The following is a 6,695-nucleotide window of genomic DNA, read 5'->3' on the forward strand; positions in this document are numbered from 1 at the left end:
AGTTTCATAGAGAAAAACAGAAGTAGATGGTTTCAATTGGCAGTCCCATGGTGAAACAGAGGCAGGAATTTTCAGGGAGTTTAATCATTAAAGGGAAGGCTCTTGCTCTGTATTGGAAGCTGAGAAAGATTCCCCAAGGGTAAGACTCCATCCAGCAGAGCCTTCAATTTATGGAATAGGCCAAGTGATTCCTCGTCCCAGGAGGCTTCATATAGAGCCTGCTAAAAAATATGGTCCATGTGTGGCAGGATCGATCACAACTTAGAAGCCTAATTCAGGAGCATCATCCATGATATACTGGTTCTGGAAACAAGAAAGATGCAAAATTTAAAGTCATGGCATTTTCCTCTGTGATTTCAGTTCAGCACTGTTGCACCCCCCTATGTTTGGCAGAGTCAGAGTCCCAGTGAGGAGACTGAGAGTTCATTGCAAGAAGCTGCAAAGATAAATCCTAAGTTGCATTTTGAGACCTCAAGGTTGAGATACCTAAGCTATGTGAAATCTGCCACAGAGAGCTGCATATAGGGAGTGGACATAACCCAAGAGAAAGATGTATGAAAAGTTGCAAGGATAGGGCCATCTAAACTCTTTGAAACTGAAGTCCCATGTGTCTGACACAGAGCTACTGGATTTGATGGTTGCCCTGCTGGATTTCAACCTTGCCTTGGTCCAATCTTCCCTCATTATATCCCATTCCTCTATTTTGGAATGTAAATTTGTATTCTGTGTTATTGTGTGTTTGGAAAGATATAACTTGTTTTCTGGTTTTACAAGATGCCACAGTCAAGCAGTTGTCTTGAGTGTCAGGAGAGACTTTGGACATTTGACCTGTGTTGGGGCTGTTGCAGACTATGAGGATCATTAAAGTTAGGCTTAATGCGCTTTCATCATGGGATGACCCTGAACCTACAGTGACCTGGGTCAGAGTGTAGTTGATTAGATGGAAAGCTTCCAGATGGGATGATGTATTTGAACACTTGTCTCTCCTTGGCAGTTTTCTTGTGCTTGGGGAAACCTTTTGTAGGAGGATCCTTTCTTGATGAAATTCCTCACTAGGGATAAGATATGCTTGTCTATAGCCTCTACCCTTTTTCTGTTCATTGTATCTACTATTTTTTTGTTGAAACTGATAAGCCAGCTTCCATCTCATTCTGTTATGCCTTCTCCACCATTACAGAAGGTATCATTAAATCACATAAAGTTGATGCAATTGCTATTCAATTCTAAGACATTTTGCTAGCCTGTATTTTGCTTTTTAATTTTTATTGTTTTTACTTATTTTTTTCCTTTTTTCCCCACAGGGTTTTTTCTGTGTAGCTTTGCAGCCTGTTCTGGAACTCACTCTGTAGACCAGGCTGACCTCAAACTCACAGAGATCCACCTGCCTTTACCTCCTGAGTGCTAGGATTAAAGGTGTGTGCCACCAATGCCCGGCTATTTCCTCCTTTGAAGACAAGGTTTGTCTTCATAGCCCTGGCTGTCCAGAAAGTACCTCTGTATGCCAGGCTGGCCTCAACATCAGAGGTCCAAATGATTCTACATTCTGAGTACTGGGATTGAAGTTGGGCCACACATGCTTGGCTGTTATTTATTTATTTTTATTTTTTTCTGCTTGGTTTTTATTGTTTGTTTTTTGATATTATTGGCTGATAGACCTAGAATGGAGTTTTTTGTACATGCTGTTGTGCTGAGCTTCACCATAACTTGAATTTTGAAATTTGGCAAAGGGCATTATTCTCTTTTCCAGGATGTCAGCATTCATGACATTAGTACTGTCTGAGCCTTCTGAGTCATTGGATTGCAGGTGTGTGACATTCTCCCCATTTATTGTGTTTGTTTTTAATTCTTTTGAATATGATTCATTTGCCACTATGCGTGAATGTGCCCCACATGTGTGCCATCACAGTAGTTAGAAGATGGCCTCAGATCCCGTGGACTTGAAGTAATGGATAGTTGTGATCCCCCATGTAAGTACTAGCAATTGAATCCACCTCTCTGCAAGACCAGCAAGAGCTCCTAGCAGCTATGTCTCCGGTCCTATGTTATTTTTAAATATTTACATTGCTGATATTTTCCTCTATCAATTTGTAACTGTTTAAACACACATTGCCTTTATTGAGATCTTATTCATGTTACAGTTTAAACTAGGGGCCGAGCGGTAGAGGAGAACACCTTTAATCCCAGCACTCGGGAGGCAGAGCCAGGCAGATCTCTGTGAGTTTGAGGCTAGCCTGGGCTACCAAGTGAGTTCCAAGAAAGGCGCAAAGCTACACAGAGAAACTCTGTCACGAAAAACCAAAAAAAAAGTACTTAAACTAGGACATTTCAGTTTTCTAAAAGATGAATATAGAACTAGAGAAAATGCATAAGTCTTTGTAGGAACTTCAGTTTTAAAAAATCTGATTTCTTTCTACTGTTTTTGTTTGTTTGATTGATTTTTGTGGGGGAGACAGGGTCTGATGAATATATAACTATGGCTGTCCTGGAGCTCACTACATAGACTAGGCTGGCATCCAACTCAATTAAATTCATCTGTCTTTGCCTCCTGAATGCTGGGATTAAAGTCATGAGCCATTACACCCAGTTTGCCCATCTTTTTTCTAGTTAGTAATTGTTCATACAACTTCTCTGATTTATTCTCAGTACCTTTGATCAGCTTGCTTCTCTCTCTTTATACTTGTTAATTGATGTTTCTCTTTCAAGGCTATATATATTCAAAGGGCCAAGAAATGACACATGGGAACCCCCTATTCAGTTTACTTCTAAAATTACTTGGAGATTACTTTAGAATTTCTGTGTCATGGAATAAGTGTGGCTAGCACCAGAATTATATGAATATCAGTACATACCTACATGCTGTTAGTGTCACACTTTCTACTGTACACATGTATGGGACATTTTAGAATGCATTGACCTATGAAGATGTGCATGTCAACTTTACTTAGGAATAGTAGGCTTTGCTTGATCCTTCCCAGAAGAGTCTCTACAAAGATGTGATGCTGGAGACCTACAGGAACCTCATGCTATAGGTAAGACTGAATTTTCCCTCACAATTTAAAAGAGGGGCACGAATGTTTCTTGGTTATTGATGTTCTCCTGTCACTTCAATTGAGAAAGAAGAAGAATGATGTGAATAAATTTGGCATGAATCTAAGGTTCACTGAAGATAGTAATTTAAACGTTGTACAACATCCAATTATAAATCATACATTTTCTGGTTTTATATTTTTGGCTACAGTGGGAAGACCATAATATTGAGGAACATTGTCAAATTTCTAGAAGACTTGGAAGCTAATTTTTACATGCACATGGATACAAATGTGCCTCTGAAGAAATTTTAAAGTGTCTTGGAAAATTTAAAGCAAAGTAACAGTGTAAATAAAATAAGCACAACTTAATGTGTATTGATTATTATTAAATTCCCCCAAAATCATGTACCTCAATGTCAGGTGGCTGATAGGTGTTTACAAGGCATTCCTCTAAGAAAGAAAACAATGCCATTACAGATATCATCATTTGAATCACTGTCAGTTCTACAGCATAGTTCTCATGTAGCAATCTGTTTAGTTTCATACCACTCAAATTTTACCAAAAGTATACATGTTGAAAATGTGGTAAGTATATGTCCAAAACCTTCTCATAAGCAAATAATCCATAGTAAAACTGTTGTTACTCATATACTTGTGAAGGGCATTTTATACTAGTCAAGAATGTTGTAGAGAAATGTTAATCCTTATAGCACAGGTCCATGAACCAAAAGACAAACTGTGAATTTAATATGGAAAACTATTATTTTTCATTTTTCCTTTAATTGGTATTTCATATGTCATTCTAGATACAAGCTGCCTGGGACCAGCCTTAGCAGTTTTGGGGGTCTGAAGGATGGGATTACTTAGTTTTACACATCTTTTGCCTTCTAACAAAATCTGTTAGGACCCCAAGATTGGGTTAGTTACCTTATATCTTCACCACTGTTGCAAATTAGTCAAACTAAATAAATATGCTTTCATTAGTAATTTTCTTTCTATTATCTTCTTTCATTTTTTAAAGAGTAACTTTATTGTGAATCTGTTGGTGGCCTGGAACTTACTCTATAGACTAGTCTGTCCTAGGACATCAGAGAGGTCTGCCTACCATGCCTCCAAAGGTCCCACACTATAGGTGGCCAGTTCATAACTGTATAACTTGGTTCTTTTAATTGACTTACTGAGGATGTGTGGGTGAGCCTGGCTGGTTAGGGTAGCAAGGACACAGACTCTTGTCTAACTCCAGTAACAAAAGAAGGCTCCCATCAAATGTAGGCCTCCTCATTAAAGTCCACTGTCTTCCAACTATGAACAATATTATTTTTCATTATCAGTGAGTCTGTTATAACTCATCAAAGAACCCAATGATAGGAAATCACAGCATGTCCACATGGTTGGGCTTGCCCAGCAGACCGCCTAGTTATTTCTGGTTCAAAATAGCCATTTCCAGGTCAGAACATCTCGCGTGAATAGGACTCTGTGTCTTTGCATGGCTGCGTAAAGTGCACGCGGCCATGTAATCTTCGTGCATGCGTGGAGTAGCCACATGCAGTCCTGTACGCATGTGCGGCCCACTCTTTAAAAAGCCGGAGCCATTTGCACAGGTCTCTCTCTCCTCTTCTCACTCGTGTGTGTTTCACACAGGTCTGTCACATTCTCTATCCTCTTTTAATAAAAACTTCTGTAGTCTTGTCGTTCGGGACGTGTTCCTCATGGGGTAAGAGCGCCGCCAAATAACTAACACCCGAGCATAGTTCTGTCCTTATTTTACAGTTGTTGAAACCCAGGCCCACCTAGATAAGTAGTTTGTTTTTTTGGTTTTGGTTTTGGTTTTTCGAGACAGGGTTTCTCTGTGTAGCTTTGTCCCTTTCCTGGAACTCACTCTGTAGCCCAGGCTGGCCTCAAACTCACAGAGATCTGCCTGCCTCTGCCTCCCGAGTGCTGGGATTGAAGGCGTGCACCACCACTACCCAGCTGTAGTTTTTTAATATAGTTAAATGTAACTGCGTATCGTACTCATCCTGTCTTCCTAATGCCTCACTAATGAAGTTGAAGACAACTAAGCCAGACATTGTGGCACAGGCCTGTAATCATGATACTTAGAATTTGTAGGCAACAATTTCAGGATTTCAAAGTCATCCAAGATGAGAATGGCCAATAGGGTATGTTGGGAGGACTATGGAACTTAGGAAGACTGTGATTGGCTCAAGACAGTGTACATAGTCTTCCCTGCAGCTCCAGAATTTCAGAACCATAGCACCAGCAATTATTACCTGAGGTATTTACCACCTCAAGGTTTCTGTTCTTGATAATGTTTCCTGTCCAAGGCAACTTTGGGGTCATAGTCCTGTTGCTCATTAAAGAGTAGAATTCTCCTACATAAGAGAATTAGCCTCAAGCAGGGATGAGCTTCCTAGTTGCATATCCAATGCAATGTCAGCCCTGAAACCCTATAGACACAACCAACAGAAATGGACTCAGCAGTTTTTATTTATATATTTATGCATATATATTCACACATACTTAACAAAGAAGAAATTGGAAGGGAAGAATTTGAGAAGGGATTGAGAGAGGACAAAGATGGCAGAAAGTGATGTAATATATTTTAAGTAAAAATGTAGCTAATTTTAAATGAAAATGTGGCTAGAGAGATAGCTCAGCAGTCAAGAGCACTGGGTGTGGTTACAGAGGACACATGTTCCATTCCAGAAACCATCTGGTAGCTATCTCCTGTAACTCCAGTCCCCAGGGATCTGATGCCCTCTCTGGTCTCTACAGGTACTGTGCACAGATGCTTGAAGGCAAATACTCATACATAAAACAAAAATAAAGCTTAAAAAATAAAATCCTCTATTGTGATGTTGCAGCCATGAGATAGATAGCAGGGTAGTTAAAATGAACTCCTGATCCTTCATGGAACCAACTGCTTTCTTTGAGCCAGCATGTTCAGGGGCAAAAGCAGCCTTATTCTGTCTCAAGTTTGAATATCTCAGCAGGACTGTTCATCTAAGTACAGCATCCACAGTGACTTCCCTGATACTTTCTGTATTTGTGCTAGCTTTTTGTGTGTGTGAGAATGAAAGACAATGATACATCTCCTAAAAGTATTGATATACCTTTTAAATGTAGAACCTAGTATATGATCTAAAAGATGGATTTTTCTCTCTAAATCTTCATGTGTCTAAGTGGCTATATTTGCAGTCTCCTGTCCCTATTTAAATTGTTCAAAGTATATCCTTGGGCTTAATCCTAAAAGAAATTTAAGGATGACATCATATATGTAATGTTGGATGCATGCTGTTATTACATAAATTTTTGTTTATTAATCTCTTAACCATGTAAAGTGATTTCTCCCTATAAATGCATATTAATTCTAGAACAGCTGCACCTCCTGGTTTTTGGGAAATGTTTCTGGAACAATAACTCTTATGCTGACTCAGGTGGCCTTGATTCCAATCTGTTGTTCCCCAGGGCAATGATCTTAATGTCCTCTTGATTAAAGCAACCAAGTGGGTTTTTTTGTTTTGTTTTGTTATGTTTGTTTGTTTGTTTTGTTGTTGTTTTGAGACAGGGTTTTTCTGTGTACCGTTTGGAGCCTGTCCCGGAACTCACTTTGTAGAGCAGGCTGGCCTTGAACTCACAGAGATTAATCTGCTTTTGCCTCCCAAG

This window comes from Onychomys torridus, chromosome 12 (genome assembly GCF_903995425.1).
Source record: "Onychomys torridus chromosome 12, mOncTor1.1, whole genome shotgun sequence".
In the NCBI taxonomy this organism is placed as follows: Eukaryota; Metazoa; Chordata; class Mammalia; order Rodentia; family Cricetidae; genus Onychomys; species Onychomys torridus.